Consider the following 23,358-nt stretch of genomic DNA (forward strand, 5'->3'; position numbering starts at 1 on the left):
TACCGGTACCGACGGTACTTTTTGCGTACAGGGTGACCACCTCTGTCGCTAGGGAAGTGGCTCGCCCTTACCCAGTGTTTCACAGTGAAAGACCCTAGTGCTCTCTCTCTCTCTCTCTCTCTCTCTCTCTCTCTCTCTCTCTCTCTCTCTCAACGGTTAAACTTAGCTCGGGAGACTTTTGGAGCTCTCTGTTTACCTCTTCACCACTTGAAGTCAGACTTAAGATGAACGAATTATATTAAAAACAGCAAGAATAAAGCAAACAGGATAAATCTATCACGTGACTGAAGGGGTAATATAAACAGCGAGTAAACACAGCCCCGAGAGAGGATTTATACTGCTGTCAATCTCGCTCACTATAACTGCAACAAGGCCAAATTTTTATAGTTAAATTCTCTGGATAATATTTCACCTATGATATTTTTTCCATTAACCCACTAAGCACTATACTCTGTCCACGTTACCTCTGGCCTAAAACTGCCATTGAATGCTGGGTTATAACAATTAACACTAGAATATGATGCTCGTCACGAGGAAGTACTACACAAAGCATGTAGAGACCCAGTAGTGTTTTACTGAGCTACGTGAAACAATGCGCAAAAAGATGAAATTTGAGCCAACTTAAAGTAAATCAACTATAGAATGTTCTTTTCATTTCCTTCTTGCTAAATCCTCAGTTATATTAAGCTTCGGACATAGATTTCTCCAACGACAGGTGTTAGATACTGGTGTAAAGAACCTGTTTCGAACAAGACACCTTTCTTTAATTAAATAAAGTCGTCAGGTAGTAACACGAATATACTAAAAACCAACGTCCGCCAGATCCCGTGTGTTAATTTGGCCTATAATATTGCCGAACCAAATGGCCTTTTCTAGTGAAGTGCAGATTGGCGTCAGTGGCACCAGCCGTGTTCGTACATCCGACACTCAACACCCAAGCCAGGCTTGCATTTCACCTGTAATTTTCTTCTCTCTTCCAAAATGGCCGACGAGAGAGAGAGAGAGAGAGAGACTGACGAAGTTAAGTAGGATATACTGTATATGAATAACTATATAGTATAAAGATATACATGTAGATAGACAGATAGACAGATAGCTAGATAGACAGATAGATAGGTACAGATAAATATAGACATCGATAAACAGAGGCAGGTAAGATACACAGAAATATATACATGTAAGTAGATGGGTAAATATACTGTAGACTGACAGATAAGCAAATATGCATAGATATACATGTACAGGAATATGCATATGTTCATACATGTATCTGTATGTATAAATGCATAGTTATACTTATCCACGTATATATATTATTATTTAAATGTATATAAACTTACGAACAATCTCTCTCTCTCTCTCTCTCTCTCTCTCTCTCTCTGGTTCTTCCTCCATGTGTCTTTCAGTCGGGCTAAACCTTCAACCCAAGGACGTGTTTTTCATTCTGCTTACGCTAGTAAACCCCTGCATGAACCACTACCATCTTTAAGAGGCACCTGCAATGGAAATAGAGAGTGGTAACATGAATCAACCTTACCCCATGTTGTCAAAGTACGAGGGGATAGTAATGGCTGTTTTAGTATGCGTCAGTCAGTACATAAAAATCCTGCTTGAAACGCCGAAGTGCCATCTGTACGAAGGTCCCCCAATGGAAGAGGGAGAGTGGTAACAAAAATCAACACTTCCTTATGATGGCTAAGTACGAAATTCACGCATTGCACTATATCACTATCATTTTATTTTTAACGAAGAATTGTACTTTTAATGGCATTCGATACTTTCAAACACATTTCCCTTAGCTATTTATTCTGTACATTAAACTAAATAACCTCCTGTATTTTTTTCATGCAAATTGTATCGACATTAAAAAGATTAAAAGAGAATGAATGAATGCCAGGAGGAGGTGTTACGAAATTCTGTATTAGAGTTCAGTGTCTCCTTTTACGCCATTGATGCCAACGATTTAAAAAAAAAAAAAAAAAACTGACAAACAGGATATTATATGAAGCACGACAGTTTGCAATATACCATAAGGCTTGCAATTACAGATGTTTACTCCACCTGATTTTATACTGCAAAGAAGACAATGTTCAGGTGTAATATGCAGAATAAACGCCTAAGAAGGAAGTGCTACGGAGCCTAATCAATGCAGAATCGGTAGAGAGGCGGCCTGCAGTCCTAACGGACCCAGGTTCAAATCCCGCTGGGGCAAGGAACAGTTTAAGGATTTGAATTTCATTAAATCAGGCTTTACTGATCTACCAGAAGACCCGCCGACATGTCGTAAAAATACCCCCGCTAATACCAATACACCAGTCCTGTATGAGACAGCCCTAGCATGTATTCAATATGGACGGTGGATGTTAGCGCCGAAGTGGTGACATGTAGAGGTGTATGGTATGTAGGAGGACTACTGCGCCTTGAGAGCAGGCTGTGAGGCCTATGCCCAGAGTCGGACACATAAAAAAAAAAAAGAAAAAAAAAGAATGAGCCGTCAGTTAAGAAAGCTCCCTAACACCTGTTCCTTAGCGATTTATACCTGGATATGATTGGTTTATATTTGTACGTTATTTATGAAGAATTTAGGAATACTGGAAGGATTTATGCAACATAGAACAGGACAGCAAGGTGTAATATGCAAATTAAATCTCTTACGAAAAGGTGTCAGGGGGCTTCCTTAACCGACGAGAATACCATCGCTAGACACATGGGAGGATTGAATATTCCTCCCCCAGACCACTCCCCCCTTCCCCAGAGCACTACCTTCTTCCCCAGACCACTCCCCCCTCCTCCAGACCACTCCCTCCTCACTCAGACCACCACCCCCTCCCTCAGACCACTCCCTCTTCCCCTAGGCCACTCCCCCTCCCCCTCCTCCAGACCATTCCCTCTCTCAGACCACTCCCCCTCCCCAGCCCAGTCCCCCTCCAGACCATCCCCCCTCCTCCAGACCATTCTCCCTCCTCCAGACCATTCCCCCTTCCCAAGTCCATATCCCCTCCCCCAGACCACTGCCCCCTCCCCAAACCACTCATCCCTCCGCCACACCACTCCCCCCTCCCCCACACCACTCCCTCCTCCCCCAGACAACTCCCCCCCTCCCCCAGACTCATTCCTCCTCCCCCAGATCATTCCCCCTCCCCCAGACCAATCCCTCTCCCCAGACCACTCCCCCTCCAGACCACTCCCCCTTCTCCAGACCATTCCCCCTCCCCAAGACCACTCCCCATCCTCAAGACCATTCCCCCCTCCCCCAGACCACTCCCTCCTCCTCCAGACCACTCTCCCTCCCCCAGACCACTCCCCCCTCCCCTGACCACTCCCTCCTCCCCCTGACCACTCCCCCTCCCCCAGACCACACCGTAAAGGTATTCCCCCAGTATAAATCACCGTTCTCGGCACAGTTTTTTGAACAGTTTGTCTCTGGCATTCAGATTTGCCAGGCTATAACTCTCCTTCTCTGTCTTCTCTATAGCTGTGTCTGTGCTCTCTCTCTCTCTCTCTCTCTCTCTTACACATATCTCCACTGCTTACAACCCTCCCTCCCCCTCCCTCTGCTATCTACTTTCCCCGTCTTCACCAATCCTCACCTTTCTTCGCCTGGCTAAAAATACACACCTATAATTTAATCAGGCTTTATTTACACCTGAAGACGCTGCAAGTCACCCCGAAAATACTGTATCTTCCAACTAAACAATTATTCTATAATTGAACATAATTCTGTCATGTAATTTTATGGACAGTTCACCATTTATTTTTCCGTAATGGTCATTGAAGGAACCAATGCGGCGATACTTAATTGTGTTCTTGTACAGTCTGACGCCGGATCCCGTGAAAGGTGGTCGGGACCAGAATATGTCCAGGCATTTTTGTTCACAACCCCCACGCACGCACGCACCTGCGCGCGCTCACACACACACACACACACACACACACACACACACACACACACACACACACACACACACTAAGCAAGAATGCAAAGTGCGCAAAAATACTACGAAATATACAGTACACTCCCATACATACCCACAAATAAGCTGAAACACGAAATGTAAATACAAAAAACACAAACACCATCACACATCACACATCGACAAAAAAATAACACACACACACACACACACACACACACACACACACAGTCACAAAACCACCCTCTTCCGCTTCCTCTCTTAAATACACATAGAGCCTCACAGTGTGTGTGTGTGTGTGTGTGTGTGTGTGTGTGTAGGGGGGGGGGAACAGGTCTATGCATGCACTATTTTTACGCAATATCTCCCTTATAGATCTGATATTTACTCAACGCAGCATATTTCTCACCCCGTTGACGTAAATATATCACAGCTCGATCGTAACTCAGTGCCACGGTGTGTGATTTGTAAATGTGTAAGTGCGTATGCAGGAAAGACTTCAAGGTCTTATTCCAAGTGCCTCTCGCAGCATCTCTACCTTAGTTAAATAAATTGTCTACTACAGCCTAAGGGACACGACGTGTAAGCGAGCGGATGTTTGTTGTTTATCCATCATGAGTCAGACAATGGTGGGGATTTTTTTTTTTTTTTTTACTGGATCTGTCTAATTTTCATACATGTTTTGTGGGCTCAAGTAAACCGCAAAACCTGTAAGTTTGCTTGAAATTGGTCCAATACTTTTTCCAGATGAATTATTATATGGAAAATATTACAAAGAGGCAGTGTTTCAAAAAATTAGAGGTCACCGTCGTGTTCACCAGAGATGCTTGAGAAAAGATCTTTGACCTGATGGAGATGAAGCCTGGACCTTGTTGGAGGGAAACATGTTAAGGATGAAGTCAATGGAAATGAATGATCTGAGAGGAGCATGTGCAGTTACGTGGGAAGGCAGACAGATAAATGAGGAAGTGAAGGGGCGCTGTGGTGTTGGCATGGATGTGATTGGGGTGGATGTGATTGAGGTGGATGTGACTGGTGTGGATGTGGTTGGTCTGGATGTGATTAGTGTGGATGCGAATGGTGTGGATGTGATTGGTGTGGATGTGATTGGTGTGTATGTGGTTGGTGTGGTGTGGATGTGATTGATGTGGATGTGATTGGTGTATATGTGGTTGGTGTGGTGTGGATGTGATTGGTGTGGATGTGATTGGTGTGGATGTGATTGGTGTGGATGTGGTTGGTGTGGATGTGATTGGTGCGGATGTGGTTGGTGTGGATGTGGTTTGTGTGGATGTGGTTTGTGTGGATATGGTTGGTGTGGATGTGGTTGGTGTGGATGTGGTTGGTGTGGATGTGGTTAATGAGGATGTGGTTGGTGTGGCAGTGATTGGTGTGGATGTGACTGATGTGGATGTGACTGAAAGTATGAAGGGAAAGAATCCGAGATGGCTCGACCATGTGGTGGGGATGAGAATGAAGAACTGTCAAGGAAAGTGTAGGTGAATGAGGTGGAGGTGTGAAGGAGACGTAGGATAAGCTGGAGTGAGCAGCTACTTACAAAACCTAGTAATCTTTGAAACCAAATTAACTTTCCAGAAAGTTATATAAGCTTCATAACTGTTCGACAAAAAAGTACAACGATAGTATTGTCTGGTTCTGTACCCGTGAGACATGTCTGGGAATGGTGACTATCAGATTACAGAACAAATTACCTTAAAAAGAGGCCTGTAATTAACACAGCGAGTTAGAACTACGAGGGTAATACACTAGAAACAGAGACCTTCATTACTGAGGAAGCTGTCTGTCAGAGGTAACTGAGATAATTGGGTCTATTCTGGCAGCCTACTTTATGCCTGGGGTCGGGTGGTGGGTTTGTAGTGTTTGCGGTAGTTTGTGGTGGTTGTGGTACCTTGTGGTGGTTGTGGTAGCTTGTGGTGGTTGTGGGAGGTTGTGGTGGTTGCGGGAGGTTGTGGTGCTTGTGGTAATTTGTGGTGGTTGTGGGAGTGTGGTGGTTGTGGGAGTTTGTGGTGGTTGTGGGAGTTTGTGGTGGTTGTGGAAGTTTGTGGTGGTTGTGGGAATTTGTGGTGGTTGTGGGAGTTTGTGGTGGTTGTGGAAGTTTGTGGTGGTTGAGGAAGTTTGTGGTGGTTGTGGAAGTTTGTGGTGGTTGTGGAAGTTTGTGGTGGTTAATGAAGTTTGTGGTGGTTGTGGGAGTTTGTGGTGGTTGTAGAAGTTTGTGGTGGTTGTGGGAATTTGTGGTGGTTGTGGAAGGTGGTGGGACTTGTGAGGGTTTGTGAGAGCTGTTTTTTTTTTTTCTTATATTTTGTGGATGTTGTGATATTTAATAGGCTTTCTCTATTCTTTTCCCTAAGAAGAAGTCTTGTAGGATAAATATAAGTGTTAAGCAGTTGAAGGAAAAGATACCCAAATCATCCTCGTAAAACAGTGATATATTCAGGAAGGTATGCAGTATTTTCTTTTTGGTCTACACTCTTATGTAACGATCTTTCATTTAACCTATATTTATTTGTCCTCATTCAGTGCTGTGGCAACACCTGTCCAGCTTATGTGTTGTTCATTTTTTTTTTTTTTTTTTGGGGGGGGGATCCCACTCACCTTGTTTCATCATTCCACCACCACCCACCCACTCTCTTACCTTCTACTTCACTTCGCCTCTCGAATAATAATAATAATAATAATAATAATAACAATAATAATAATGAAAATAATAATAATAATAATAATAAATAATAATAATAATAATAATAATAATGATGATGATGATGGTATGATCATGAAATGTACAAATGATTAAATAAATATGCAGAAAGCACTCAGAGAACGCATACCTCCACCAATGCCATTAAAAAGGATCCGGATCCGGATCCATGAAGAAAGGCCCAGGATCCGGATCCGGATCCGCCCGAAAATTTAATCAAGACTTTCTTGGTCCATGGCTCACCTTCCCACAAATTTTCATTGAAATTCAAAGAGAACTTTTGGAGAAATTGTGCGGGATACTCCGAATCTGGATCCGCCCCAAAATTAAAACACTAATTCCATGGCCCATGGCCCTCCCTTCCACAAAATTTCCTTGAATTTCATTGAGAACTTCTGGAGATATCGTCTGGTCAAACAGAAAGACAGACAAACATAGGTGAATACATAACTTCCTCCAACTTCGTTGGCGGAGGTAAATATATAAATAAACACAAAAACTAACCAAACTTCAAGCTGAACCAAAATTCCTGTGAAACTACTCTAATCGGTTTTCTTTTAACCTAACGAAGATCCTTAACCCCCTCCAGGTCAGTGATGGTAGAGTGTTGTTAGAATGGAAGGACTGGCAAGCGACCAAGTGGACTCATTCCGAGCCCACAACTAAGGTTCACTGACTATCATTCACGTACAGTTTACTAATCAAGTGAAGGGAAGTTGCCTAGCCCCTTCAGATGAAAAATGGAGTTGAGTAAATAACAGCGACTCCCAGTGGCAGGTAGTACATAAAGGAGAACCCACCTGGAGGAAGGAAACGAAACATTAATATATAAATGACTAGAGTATTGCCAGCAAGAGTGAAATCAATCCCGGATTATATAAACAAACGATCAAGGTCATTGCCTGAAAAGAATGCAACAAAACATTATTGTCATCATAACCATCATCATCAATCATCGACATGGCCATCATCATGAATCATGATTATCGTCACCGTTATCGTCATGGTCATCATCAATCATCGTCATTATCATCATCATCAATCATCGTCATCACCACCATCATCATCGTCATCGTCATCGTCATCATCATCGTCATCATCATCATCATCATCATCGTCCAGACCTACTTCTGCACCAAAAAATGGTGTAAGGTCGACTCCAGAAATATGAAAATTGAAAAGTATGATAATATTTCGACCTATTATAAGTATCTGCACATAATCTTTCGGGTATCATCTTTATTTTTATTATTTTTTCATAGGTACGCTTCACATTCAGCTGCCGGATAATCAAACGAAACATATCGTCAGACGCGAGCTTCAAGGACCAAAAAAAATCATTTACCCATAACGAATGCAACTCAAAAAAATCAGTAATAAATAAATTCTTAAATGCGAGCGTAATTGACCAAAGAGTAAACGATTTTAATTTTGGCCGAGGCTGGATTGGGGAGAGGGTTGTATGAGTTTGCAATTTTCAATCAATTCTCGTTGTGTATGGCGATCATGGTTAGATCAACTTTAGCGTTTTAAGTATGAGTCATTGGAGTCTGAAAGTGCTTATATTACCAGCTAAACTCAAATGGACGGGGCAAATTCATTATCTTCTTGTCAAATTCAAACAATCATCTTGGAGAGTCATAAGGGCTTACAGGTATTACTATAGTCAAAATGTACTCTCTGATGATCGGTAAAATTCCACTGGAATACACAGACCTGAGAGTGAGTCAGAGGAGCCTGGGAATGTTAACAGATGTGCCAAGAGAGTAGAGGGTTTCGTTTTGAAGATGCTGCACGATTCCTTCTTGCATCAAAATTCAGTCGTTCTGAATGTAAAGGTTAGTAGATGTCAGGAGGAGGAGGAGGAGGAGGAAGAGAAGGAGGAGGAGCTGGGGGTTATACTCCCTTTACCCTAACGTGGCCTACAACTGTCATCTCTATATCTTCACTGCTGAGCCGTAACAATATATTAACACCAGAATATAATGGTAGTCTACCCACGAAAAAAAAAAAAAAAAAAAAAAAAAAGCCAAGGAAAGGACGTACAGCATTGTCTACTTCTGGTACTAAGCTATGAGAAAAGATCTGGAAAAAGGCGAAACCCTGAACGAAGTAAAAGTGGGGGAAGTATACCAAAATTGGAATGTACCAGTAAATTATGGTCAACGGCAAAAAATAAATAAATAAATAAATGGACAACGAACAACACCAAACCCTCTTGCCCTTGTGCCGCCATTAACTCTTTTATGGTGGGAATTACTCCATCGTTTCATTACAGCTTTCGCCAAACGTTTTTATTGTGCTTTGGGTTCGTACGCGAGCCTGAAATCGTCAATCCTTTCGCCGCAACATGTAAACTTTGTATTTTATTCTGATTATTCCCACGAGACGATTTCATTTGGCTCTGGAAAACCGATAATACCAGACGATTTTATTCAACTCGGTGAAATATATCGCAGCCGAGGGGTTAAGTAGCAATGAGATATTTGTTGCGGGATATGGGTTGGGGTGAGTCCGATTTAGTCCACGATCAGGTTGTGTATCAATCGTAATGTTGAGAGAGAGAGAGAGAGGAGGGGGAATTTACCCTCATTAAACTTCATGGAAAAGTTTGAATAGAGACAAACGCACGAGTGTGGTAAAAGGATATTAATGCTTCTCACCACACTGGCATAATACTGTGGAAAGACAGTGTTAAAACCCCATCAGCCACACACACACACACACACACACACACACACACACACACACACACCACATTAAGGCGAAAATATGTTTGAAATAACTGGTGAGTTACATCAGTTCCTCTTCAAACGTCTCTCCTTAGCTAAGATAGTCACGTCTGGAAAGAGCAAGGGTTAATCGAAAAAAGAAATGAATAAACAAATAGATAAAAATGTTGTGTTGAAAGTGTTATACTCTTATTTAGCTAAGCAGAAGATCCTACAGTTCAGTCACTTTAACTTGGCCCAGATTTTCGTTTATTTCGCGTCGCTCACTGGCGGCAAAAGACAATGCTGCAGCGCTACATCCTCTCCATGGCACTTCTTCGTGACTAATACTATATTCTAGCGTTAATCACTTGCTACAGCTCAGTAATCAAGATGGAGGGATGGCGATTTTAGGCCAAGTTTAAGTGAACATGTTTAGTAGTGAAAGAATTACTGAAGGAGCACAGATGGATTACTGAAGGATTAATGAAGCATTAATGAAGGGTTACTGAAGAATTATTGAAGGACTAATGAAGAATTATTGAAATATTAATGTAGAATTATTGATGGACTACTGACGGATTACTGATGGATTATTAAAGGATTACCATGAGATTACGGATGAATTATTGAAGGATTACCAAAGGATTATTGAAGGGCTATTGAGGGATTACAGAGGGCTATATAATTATAATATCTGCAGTTCCAAAAGCCTTCCTAACACCTTTTTTTGTCAGCGCTTTATTTTGTTTATTACACCTTGCTACACTCTTCTCTGTTACATACATCATTACATTATCGCCATACTCAGCAGTCGTACAAAATCATATTAACCCCCTATATCCAAAAATATATCGCTCAGCAAGAAGTGTTACGGAGTTTTCTTAACCGACGAGAATATGAACCAAGGATTTAATCAAAGCCATAATAATCCCTCCAGTTCCAAATCCCTCCTTAGCTGAAGAAAACCGTCTGTAAACAGCACAAAAATGAAGCGAGAAACACGTCCTGGTAGTGAAGGGGCTGTCACCTCCCTCAGCATAATCAGGTGGAAAGATAACGTTAACACCTACGCCGTCCCTCAGAGATAAGAAATGGGGGGGGGGGGACACACAAAGGTTCCTCTCCTATTAGGGACATTAGCACACTGAGACCAGGAATTTGTTTTTACGTGTATTTCTTGTTATATCCAGACGATAAGATCCAGCTTATATGGTTGCAGTGGGAACATACCTAAAATGACGTCACAAGAGGTTAATATCTACCATGACAAGAGGTTAATATCTACCATCACAAGAGGTTAATATCTACCATCACAAGAGGTTAATATCTACCATCACAAGGTTAATATCTACCATCACAAGAGGTTAATATCTACCATCACAAGAGGTTAATATCTACCATCACAAGAGGTTAATATCTATCATCACAGGAGGTTAATATCTACCATCACAAGAGGTTAATATCTACCATCACAAGAGGTTAATATCTACCATCACAAGAGGTTAATATCTACCATCACAAGAGAGTAATATCTACCATCACAAGAGGTTAATATCTACCATCACAGGAGGTTAATATCTACCATCACAGGAGGTTAATATCTACCATCACAAGAGGTTAATATCTACCATCACAGGAGGTTAATATCTACCATCACAGGAGGTTAATATCTACCATCACAGGAGGTTAATATCTACCATCACAAGAGGTTAATATCTACCATCACAAGAGGTTAATATCTACCATCACAGGAAGGTAATATCTACCGTGGTCGGCGGAGTCTGTAAGGCCACACTAACAGGCAGGTCGCTATCTTGTGCTGGTGGAATTATATAAACTATGTGGGCGGTAATTATCTGAAGTCTTATCTTTGTAATGGAAACGAAGATGGCCTGTGTGATGGTGGAGGTGGAGGAGGGGAAGTGTGAGGAAGGAGGGACTAAGAAGCAGTGAGGAGGCGAGAGGAGGAGGGACTGAGGAGGAGAGAGGAGAGAAGGTGTGAGGAATGAATGGAAGAAATAGGGAAAGAAGATGAAATAGGGGAGGTGGGGGAGCAAGAGGTGTGGGAGGATACGTGTAGGAAATGACTTATGAAGGGATGCGAAGGAACGGGGGAGGGGAGGGGGAAGCGATGTATCTGAGAGGGAAACGAGGAGGGACGAGGGGAGGGGTGGGACGAGGGGAGGGAAAGGCTGAGGGAGGAATGAGGGAGGGGAATGAGAAATGAGGTGGAGGGTAGGAATCGAAGGGTTGGGAGGAAGTGAAAGTGGGGAGGGAGTGTGAAGCAAGGGGTGGAGTGAGTGTATGGGGTAGGGAGAATGAGGAGAGGGGGTCGGGGAAAGGTGGGAGAGGAGTGAGGGTGGGAAAGGAGAACAAGAATGGGGGAAGAGAGAACGAGAAAGAGAAGTGATGGGGGTAGTGGGGGAAGCGAGATATGAAGGGGAGAAGGTGAAGAGAAGGAAGAAGAGTGAAAGGAAGGGTACAAGGAGCACAAAGTTATCGTGACTGGTAAATAACAAAACTATTCTACCAACTAAAGACAATGACAGAAAAGCAGGTAGCCCCCCCCCCTAAACCCTCCAGCTGAAGCCGTCAGGAAATAGCGTGCAAAGCCACCATCTAGCATGGAAAACCTGTCCTGGAAAATTCATAGGAAAGAAGGAAAGGAAATCTTATTCTATACAATCTACCTGAAAGATGGGTGTAAGAGAGGGTGAAGAAGGAGGTGTGGAGACACAGGGAGGGGGACACGAGGAAGGGAAGTGGGAGAGAAGTGAGGGGACGGAGAAGGTGGGAGAACTGAGGAGATGGAGAAGTGAGAAGAGAGAGGGAGAAGAGTAAGAGGATGAAGGAGGGAGAACTGAGGAGGGGAGAGGGGGAGAAGAACGAAAGCAGGGAAGAGGAAGGGAGGAGAAGAGTAAGAGGAGGGAGAGAAAGAAGGGAGAAGAGATGTGAAGTAGGAGGGGAAGGAGAAGAGTGAGGAGGTGTGAAGTAGGAGAGAGAGGAGAGGAGTTAGGAGGTTAACCTCATATACCGTGAACAGTATCTCAATTAAGACATTCAAAAACAAAATAGACAAGTATTTGCACATGAATCTTCAGCTGGCTCTTTTTCTGTCCGAATAACTTTCTTCTACCAGCTACGTGTAAGTTCATTCCCCCTTTGTCTACAAGACACCCCGTAAACTTAACGTACCCGTACATACCGTCGCGTCACGTCATTATATATTTTACAATTTATTCAATGCAAAAAAAGTAATATAAGCACCGATTAGGATGTGCACAGATAGCCCTGATTTAACGGTAACTACTCTTACTTTCGACTTGTGATGGGCTGTGGATCACTGAGGGTCCCTGTTAACCAAGTGACCACCATCGGGATTTTTTTTTTAATGTACTATGGGTCACTGCTTCAGGAGGTGACTTGTGTACTTGTCCCACACGGTAGAGTCCCTTGTCTCAGTGGAGTGAACGGAGCTAGGGCCTGATTGGCTGCTGCCTGCCTTAAAAGCGCCAGGCAAGGCTGCCGCACCACCCCTGAACACGCACACTGTGCACTGTGCTATTTCTATATCATGTCTACAGACGCACCGTTAACTTAACGTACCCGTTCATAATGTCATGCCGTAGTTATTCGTATATTTGATCACTTCCAGGTTATTCAAACTGGTAGCTTATAGATAAAGTATTACAGAATGTAACTTTTCGTTTCCAGTATTTCCTGTGAAATTTCCATGTCAGTTTTTCCATGCTGCATGGTGATTTTTCTCTCTTTTTCCTGGAGGGTTTGGTGGTGGGGGGAGCCTTCTTGCTGTACTGTCCTTATCTTTCAGCATGTAGAGTTAGATCTTGTAGTCATAGTCTACTCTGTAACAAGCAGCCTCGAAAGAATCATAAGGTCTGTTTCTGTTTGCTTTCCTTTTTATTCCTTTGTATAAGGTGGGAAGGAGTGAGAAGGAGGAGAGAAGGAGTGAGAGGGAGAGGCGTGAAGAGGAGGTGGGAAGGAGTGACAAGGAAGAGAGGAGGAGTGAGAGGGAGAGGAAACAGGAAACAAGCTGTGTCAGGGGGGAGGAGGGAGGGGAGGAGTGAGAGAGGGCAAAGACTACTGAGGCTGAGAAATGATAAGAAGCGAGGAGCGGGGGGGGGAGAAACAACATTTTGGGGTAAGAGATATGACAGTGAGGGGAGGGTGTGAGAGGAGGAGAAAAAAGAAGGGGGTGACAGGAGGAGAGAGGGGGAGGGGAGAGGAGGAAGAGGAGGGAAGAGGGGGAGAGGAGACAGGGGGAAAGGAGGAAGAGGAAGGAAGAGGGGGAGAGGAGGAAGAGAAGGGGAGAGGAGGAACAGGTGGGGAGAGGGGGAGGGGGGAGAAGAGGAAGAGGAGGGGAGAGGGGTGCAGGAGGATGAAGATGAAGAGGAGGGGAAAGGAGGAAGTGGAGGGGAGAGAAGGAATAGGAGGGAACAGAGAGAAAGGAGGATGAGGTGGGGGGAGGAGTAGAGAAGTAAGAAGAGGGGAGAGGGGAAGAGGGGGGGTAAGGGAGAGATGAGTTGTGAGAAGAGGAAAGGGAGATTTATGATGGGGGAGAGAGAGATAAGAAAGACGAGGGGGAGAAGAAAGAGGGAGGGAATGAGAGGAACGGTGAGGGGGAGAGGAAAGGTGGGAGGGGAAGGGAAGATAAGAGGAAAGACGCAGGTGGAGGAAAACTAAGTGCAAGAGAGGAGGGGGGGAGGCGGGGTGTAAGGGAGAGAGAAAGGTTGAAGAGAAGATGGGGGAATGGAGAAAGGGAGGGGAAGAGAGGGTGTCAGGATGGGAGGGTAAGGGAGAGAAGAGGAGTGAGGAGGAGGAGAGGTGTGAGCGGGGGGGGGGGACGAGGAGTGAGGGGAGGAAGGATGAAGGGGTTGGTAGAGAGGATGTGTTAGTTTGGGAGAGGAGAAGGAGGAGGAGAGTAGTTGTCAGGAGTTAGGGGAAAAGGGAGTAGAGGAGGTGTGAGGTGTGGGAGGAAAAGGAAGATGAAAACTGAGAGGAGAGTACGAGGAGACTGACACAGAGAGGCTGGAGGCAGAAAAATAAAGTGAGAGGGTGTGTGAAAAAAAAAAAAAAATATGGGTGGAAGAAGGGAGAACACGATAAGCAGAGACGAATGAGACGAGAAGAGGCGAGAAGAAGATGGGGAGAGGGAGGGCTGGGAAGGACAAGATGTGGGGTAGTACATTGTCGTGTCGAGGTCTTATCTGGCTGGCTCGTGACAGGGGAGGGGAGAGAGAGCTGGGGAGATGGAGGCAGAGGAGGAGGAATGTTGTGTACGTTAGTTTCGGTGTTATCAATAATTACAAGGGGGAAGTGCAGTCTCATACACATTATTTGTATATAAGACCGCTTTCAGAGTAGGTGCATTTCTTTTAACACACTTAGGTCCGATGACTCACTGTCAAATAACATCGTCTGGATTTAACTGGAACAGAATGTTAAATCTGTCCCGACTATGGAAGGGTAAATGCTGACAATATTAATACTCTGGCCCCAAAGACTCGCTCGCAGCTGTAATGGAATGCTATAGCAGTCCCAACCATGAGAGGGTTGAGATTCCAACCAACATATCTTTTCACTTCTCAGTTTCAGCATCCACTGTCGTGTTTGGTGGAACACCAGTGAAACATTAACAAATAATATCACACAGATTGCCATGGAATGCTTCATGAGTTCCATATATCCCCAGTGGGGCTCACCGTGTTTGATTTTTTTTTTTTTTTTTTGGGGGGGGGTTATTTTTGAGATGCAAACAAAGCAAGACCCAGATTCACAATCAAACTTATGATTGATTTCCTCCCGAAACTGACTTGTTTTTCGTATGAAGGACAACGAGAGTGCAGAACCTTTCAACATCTGTTCTTTATGCAAACCCAGATCTTAGTGACGAGAGAAATATTACAGGTAACCTATGTTTCTTTCCTTTGCTGAAATGACAACGTAAAGAGTGCACAGTCTTCACATGTCTCTTGTTCTTCGTAAAAAAAAAAAAAAGTCTAGATATCACAAGACACTGGATCAAAAGTGTGCAAGGATAATATTGAAAATAACTTTCATTTATTTATTTATTTATTTATTTTTGCTGAAAACCACCGACTATCCATTTTCGGTTAATGACAGACTATTTTACTATCCCCAATACAAACCCAGGACAGCAGAAATATTAATATATATCACGATCAACGTTTTGACACTGAGGATAAAGAACTTCTTCTTATTAAAACTTCCGACGGACGACTTAGTTTAGTCCACGGAAACAGCAAACAAACAACTTATACTTCTCTAAATAATAAAGAACCTAACCTCTTTCCTCTTACCTATTATTCCCGTGTGTGTGTGTGTGTGTGTGTGTGTGTTGTGTGTGTGTGTGTTCAAGAAATGGTTGGCTAGATCATTATGCACTCGTCTTCCGTCCCAGTACACTTGGGAAGCCTGCGAAACAATGACAATTACGAGGTTTCATAAAAAGGTTTCACTGTGTTCTCGATCACATAGGAGACTTCATGGCGCTTCTTTCACGGTGATTTATTTAGCGTGTATTCACGTTAGTATTGTCATTAATGTTATTTATTGCTTTTAATAGCGATCCAGTTTGCATCAATAACATACTAAAGGATATAAACAGGTAAGAGGCAAAATAAATCAGTGAGAAAGAGTTGTTACGAAATCTCACAGGTACGACTGTTACCTACTGAATGGGCGTGGATTCTCACTCCCTCACTCACAATCTTCCATTCTCTCTCTCTCTCTCTCTCTCTCACACACACACACACACATACATTTCTCTGTCATAACTCGTACAAGAACGAATGGTGTGGTGAGATACTGCACTCACTGCTCTTACTATCCATCCTACAGAAACAAAATTAATGTAAGATACAATAGTGAACTGATCGTACGTCTGGCTGTGAATCCGGACTCTGTGCTCAACTCACACTGGAATTCTTCTATCTATCTATCTATTGCCAGATGCCTCAATCCCGTAAGGGGTGGTCAGAAACAAATCGTTATGTCGCCCTGTCCCCCGCCATTTCGCTGCCATCGCCCCAGTTCACACACACCCTCTCTCATATACCTCTCCATCCCTCCATCTTAACCTCAATAATTATACTACTGAAGGCTACAACAGTCACAAGTACAACACCATCTATATATATTTAGGGGTTCGTATTCTCAGTGGTTTAGGAAGCTCCCTAACACCTCTTCTTTGCCAATTTATGCTTGGATGAGGCTGGTTAATATCGTTTTGTAGTTACTGATTAAGTGTATGGTGATATTAGAATGATTTACGCAACACATAAGAGGACAGCAAGGTGTATCAATAAGTCACTGAGGAAGTGGGAGGGCCAGAGATACTTTCCACTGATGTACACCCATTGTGAACACCTATCGACGTCTTGGGAGGTAAAAAATAAAAATATAAAACATCAAAACGACACACACCAGCCGCCGGCTTCATTTCGAGGCAGCGCTTTCGACCTTAAGAATGTGGTCCAACTTAAGTCAAATTTTAGTCAGTTAAGAAAGCTTTCCAGATTCCCTTTCTTTCCAGTTCATATATTCTGTACATTTCACATTACTGTCCTCTTTCATGCTATCTTCATCTTAACAGTATATAGACAAACACTGCAAGAATAATATATATACAAGAGCAATTATATGGACGTATGAAAACTCTCCTGCCCATTCGAAGCTCTAAATGAAAGACACGTGATAGCGAAGCAGTAGACTGGTACTCACTTATGTGGTACATGTGATAGGGATAAGGCTATGGGAGGAGGAGGACTGGGGGAGATGATGACGCCTTTCTCTCTTCCGTCCCCATCCCACTCACACAGAGGCAAGTGTCTGGGCCTACCTTGCTGTTATCCCTCAGACATTCAGTGGTTCGAAGTAGTGGGCGAAACACAGAATTTCCTCCAGTGTACAGTTGCCGACATATATATACCTCGATCCACTGCATAACGATAAATAACGAGAGAGTGAACAGTGGCTTTTGAAACAAGGTGATGGGATCTACGGAATCCAGCAAGCTATTCAGACTATTGTGCACGAGTTTCATCATTGTTAAACTACAAACTGGAACGATATTTACGTCCGCAACAGCACCACATGCAAAAATAAACTCATACGGAGGAGACGACAGGGTGTGTCCTAACCTAACGAAAATGTGGATACTATTCTTGTTGACTTAAAACGGGGGTTCACAGCCTGGGGAAAGATTCGGGCTTTGCCGGCGATACATGGTGAACTGAAAGAACTATTTATTTATCACTGATGGAAATAAGGGAAACAAATTCTGATCAATAACTTGCCTAAATTGCAAATATCACTTACCCTTGTGTTTACTGTCTGGTCACGAGAGTTGGCAGTTCAGCAACTTAGGGTCGTAGTGATGTCTGGTAAGAAAGCTCCCTAACACCTCTTCCTGAGCGATTTATTTTGCTTAGTACACCTTACTGTCCTCCTCTGTGTTACATAATTCTTTCTAATATCGTCATCCTCTGCAAAAATAACAAACAGCAGTATAATAACCACACCCATCTAAATATAAATCGCTAAGGAAGAGATGCTAGGGAGCCTCCTCTAGCGACGAGAATACGGGCCTTAGAGATAGATCTGGATTACATTTTCATCTCCAGTACTCTCTCTCTCTCTCTCTCTAACATCGACGTTCTGAAGAATATAATGAATACCGGTACCCGTAAAGTGTGAGGAGGTAAACCCATAATGGTATTAGTTATCAGGCTGTTCATGTGTATACTTGTAATTTTCCCATGTTTACATTCGTTTACTTCCTGCCAGATCTATTCGTTATAATACAGGTCCGTATACTCGACGGGTAAGGAGTCTCCGTAACTATTCTTCCTTAACGATTTAGTTTCCAAAATACCCATTAATATCCTCCTTTTTGCATCTTATATCTTGTTTCTAGTCGACCTAGATTGCATGAATAACAGACAAGAATATAGTAACGGAGAAGAATAAAAAAATAAATCGGTAAGGAAGAGGTGTTACTAAGCTTCCTAACCACACGAGAATACTTCCCACAGTCTTACGCATCTGTTTACAAAAATATCAAGTAATGCAAAAAAATGGTTTGGACACCCTGCCGTACATCATAATACGATTTAACAATGGTTTTATTGGCATGACACGTGACATTCCCCTTCTCTCCATTTCCTTATATTTTGTGATCTTAGGTGTAAAAAAAAAGTAATGATAATGATTGAATTGTCAGACGAAAGTTCCTCCTAGGTAACGTTGTAGTCAGTAATATAATGGATTACTGTATTATACAGCAACTTTGATAACACTGTACATTCTTTCATTTTATTAAGTTCTTTTATACTGTTAAGTTGAAAGTACCCTAAACTTGACGTTTAATATCATCACCTTCATCATTACCATTATTATTATTATTATTATTATTATTATTATTATTACTTTGTGGTAGGTGGGGGTCTCACCATCCACTCACTCGATGTAGTGCTGCTCTCGGGTGTCTGGCCTTTCCTCTCCTCCATTTTTCTATCCTTCCATCCTCTTCTGTCTTGCTTTCCTTCATTCTTTCCTTGTCCTTCTGCCTACGGGTGACTTTACACTCCCTTTTCTGTCTATCCTTCATTCTTTCCTCTTCCTTCTGCCTGTGGGTGACTCTACACTGAGCGACAAGCCAAATGGTTTCCTATACACCAGGAAACCATTTAGTACGCTGGGTGGTAACCATATTCCCAAATTTTGGCACCTGGTGGTTTAGTGGGTAATTACGGAGCTGCAAACGAGTTGAGCCGGTGAAGGTTTATATCCAAGGGATGGTTGGGGTTTACTGCTCACGTAATGCCAATCAGGGATGAGTGAGGCTGGTCACTCTCATCCTAAATGTCAGGATCAACTTGCCTAGCCCCGGGCACCTACGCTCCTCATGGGGCAACGTAGGATTGGATGAAGAATGAAATGAAAATTATTACTATGACCATCATCATCAGCGTTGTTGTTGTTATTATTATTATTATTATTATTATTATTATTATTATTATTATTACTATTAATCTTCATCAACATTACAGTCCTAAACGTTTTCATTCTTTTCAAAATCTGGCATTCTTTTTGTCCCTCATCTAGTGTTCCACTTAGTCTTTCCCTTTGTAGGTACACTTTCAGGTGGATTCGCTGGGTTCATTCTCTCCCCTGCTCTCCTCTCCCTGGCCTGCCTGTGTGCCAGAAATGACAAAATGATTGGTATTAGCCATTCATTAACACAGAGATTGCTGCTGTGAGTGCTCCAATCAACAAGCAATCCCAAAACTGCGTTTCCCATATTTATAAAAAAAAGAAAGAAAAAAAATCGGCACTCCCAGCCCTCTCCATGGCCAGCATTCTCGTCGGTTAAGGATGCTCCCTAACACCTGTTCCTTAGCGATTTAATCTGTTTTTTATACATTACCACCCTCTTCTATGTTGCTTAAATCATTACAGTATCGCTCTGCATAAATAAGGTATAAAATTATTTCATCTACCAGGGTCCAAAAATAAATTACTAAGGAAGAGGCGTCAGGGAGCCTCCTCAACTCACGAGAATACGAGATCTTGCCCCTTCACTAAGACGACCTAATATTTTACGAGTAGTTGGTTCTTCTGACCTCTAGCGGTTGTGTTCAATTTCACCACCACTAGATCAAATTTCTATAGTTATCTCGACCCTGAGAGGGTTGAGGCAGTGTCAGTTGTTGCTGAATCCTAACCTTCCACCAGAATACGAATACGACCGACAACAGTCAATGTTACATCCAGGTCCTTATCATTACAGCTTCTTTCAATTATCCCATTCTCATACCCCCTCCTACCTTATATACCTCCTCCTCATCCTTGGTCTATCTCTGCTTCTTCTTTGAGTCATATGCTTTTCTATTCTTCTCTGCATTTTATTCTTGTTCAGCCTCTCATTCTCTCGTCTACATAATATTCTCCTCCTGATGCCTTATTCTCCGTCTATCCCTCCTTCCAACCTCTCCACACTCAAACCCCGTCCTACCTCTGTACCCCCGCCTCATTCTCGATTCACCTCTTCTCCTCCTCCTCCTCTCTGCATTTCTAATTGGATCAGTCTGGCCTTAGGCGTTGGGGTCAGTGATGAGAGCACCTGTTGACATCATGGCCAGGTGTGTGTGTGTGTGTGTGTGTGTGTGTGTGTGTGTGTGTGTGTGTGTGTGTGAAACCTGAGTCGTAGCAAACATAATGTGGGTTTTGGTAGCAACTAGCACATAATTTCCTATTTCATATACAAGTATATACATATGCTCACACTCTGTCGGTTCATAACGATAATATGGAGATTCTGACAACAGACATAACCATCAAAACACCTCAATTTTTGCATTCAGAACTCTCACTGCAGACACGTGTTCTTCACTGTAGAAGATCAGCGCGTGGAGGAGTTAATTAAGGCTACCACTCTCTTTCCAAGGAATAGGTCTTGTCATGCATGGAACTTCATATTAGGCTGTGGATTGTAGCAGTTTCAGTACAGGAAGCAACACTCAGATATTGCAATACCCGCGTCCAACAACTGATCCAAGGGCTGAACATTTGTCATTGTCCCGTGACCTTGACTCAGATCGAATTACTTCATCCATGCCTGACCCTCACCCCTCCCATCAAGTTTGGTTCAGATCGGATCAAGACTGTGTTGACTTTGCCCTGTGACCCTTACTTTGCCCTGTGACCCTGACTTTGGCCTGTTGTTCTCAATATAAAATCTGTTCATTCTTGACCGCATCTCAGTCCTTTCACTTAGTCTGGACCAAATCGAATAAAGCTATTTAATTTGACCTTATCGTGTGACTTTAACTTTTGACCTACTGTTCTCAAAAACTATGTCAACCCATGGGCTGACCCTCACTTCTACCACCAAGTTTGGTCTAAATGAGATTGAAAAAGTGTGATTTATTTTTAACACACACACACACACACACACACACACACACACACACACACACACACACACATAAACACAAATTACACAAACGCAAACATACTCGCACACACATACATACAAACACACACACACACACACACACACACACACACACACACACACACACACACGACAACGCCACTAAGGGACCCCTGTGGCTTCGAAATATACTTTTGGACACGTTCATACGCAGAAAATCAATCAAAAAATAAAGACATAATTATTTAAAGCTCAATTAACTAATATATAAAGGCACAAATATTACAGAAGTGATGGGGCAGAACAAAGACGATGGGATGTTAAAGGTGACAACACTAACACACTAAACCTTCAATGGACACAATTTCCTGGCGTCAGCTGGAACAAAACACTAGGGCAAACAGGACAGTAAAAGCTACCTCTCTCATGGTCGGTACAACTTTAGTAATGTATTGCTGCTAACACTTGAAGGCCTTTCTGTTATGTGTGAGCAGCCCCAGTGCTAACCTGGTCTTGGTCTTTAAAAATAATCTAGGTTTGTAATCCTGTTGACTCTAAAGATTCTATTCTGCTGAGGGCGAGTTCTAGGAGGATGAGAGTTTCAATATACTTTTAAATTTTTTTGTGGAAACGCGACCATGCATAGGTGATAGCAGCAGACGTGGTGTGGTGTGGTGTGGTGTGGTACGGCGTGGGGTGACGACGCGTGGTGTGGTGTGGTGTGGTACGGCGTGGGGTGACGACGCGTGGTGTGGTGTGGCGTAGCGTCGCTACTGATCGCACGTGTCGCGTCTCATCAGCATATTAATTATGTACCAGGTGGGAGCAGATTCTCGCCCTACCTGCGCCACTGCTGTTGCCACGCTCAACACTGCATTGTGTTGTATGTTCCTTCATGTTAAACGTGATCTTCACATTAGGTGCTACAGAGGGGCACCGTCACGTGGTGGAGCAGGTATAACCAGGCGGCTCCGTTTCCCGGTCAAGCAAACGTCCCCTGGTGGTGCTGACGAGGAACCTAAACGCGGTGGCGCCGTGCACCCTGGGCAGAGCAGCTGCGGCATCCACATGGGAGCCAAATCTCCTCATATTACTCCGCACCTCGCCGTGGAAATGAACATGGTCCGACCCTGGTGAGGTGCTGTCTACCAATAGGGGACGCCGGATCCCTACACGGTGTATATACTTTACTGTACCTGTATTCGACCGGTCTGCTCGGCCAGAGACAGACCGGGATTAAGCAGAAACAACAAAAACATCGTCACCAAAAAAACAACAAAAACGACAAAAGCCAATGTCCCTCAACTTCCCATGCCCTGAAAGGAGGACGGAAATACGTCCAGATAAGCATGCAACATCAACAAAATAACGCTTTGCAGGCAGGATGACCGGTAAATATTTCACTCCAATTACACCCAGACAATCTAACGCAAATCAGGAAATCCCTTACTGAAGTAGTGATATATATATATATATATATATATATATATATATATATATATATATATATATATATATATATATATATTCTCCATTCCCGCCCAACAGTGCTGGTGTTATTACCATACGCTTTGTTCATGCTCAACATTATGTATTATATTGCTTACATGATAATCTTATTCTGACTACCACAAGACGATTTTATCCATCAGTTTTATTCACCTCTAGTAGGGAACTCGATAATGAAAAATACATCTACTCTCTCTCCAGTCGAAGTGTCTCCTACGGTGAACAAAATCTGAAGAAAGCAAATGTAAAGTGAAAAATGCGCCATAGGATGAAACAGAAGAAGCGACACTGCAATGTGTGATGCACGCGTGGCACTGTGTAACGGTAGCAATGTGAAGTGTGGTATTGCGTGGTGTGATAGTGTGAGGTGTGGTAGTGTGCGGTGCGGTAGGGTCTGACATGACGATATGATGTACGGTAATGTATGATGTGGTAACTGTGTGGTGCGGTGTGGTGTGGTAATGTTTGGTGTAGTAGTGTTTGGTGTGGTAATGTTTAGTGTAGATGTTCCTGGCATGGCAGTGT

The sequence above is a fragment of the Coenobita brevimanus genome, chromosome 1 (assembly GCF_032717465.1).
Source record: "Coenobita brevimanus isolate Jiangsu-jjx chromosome 1, ASM3271746v2, whole genome shotgun sequence".
Classification (NCBI taxonomy): domain Eukaryota; kingdom Metazoa; phylum Arthropoda; class Malacostraca; order Decapoda; family Coenobitidae; genus Coenobita; species Coenobita brevimanus.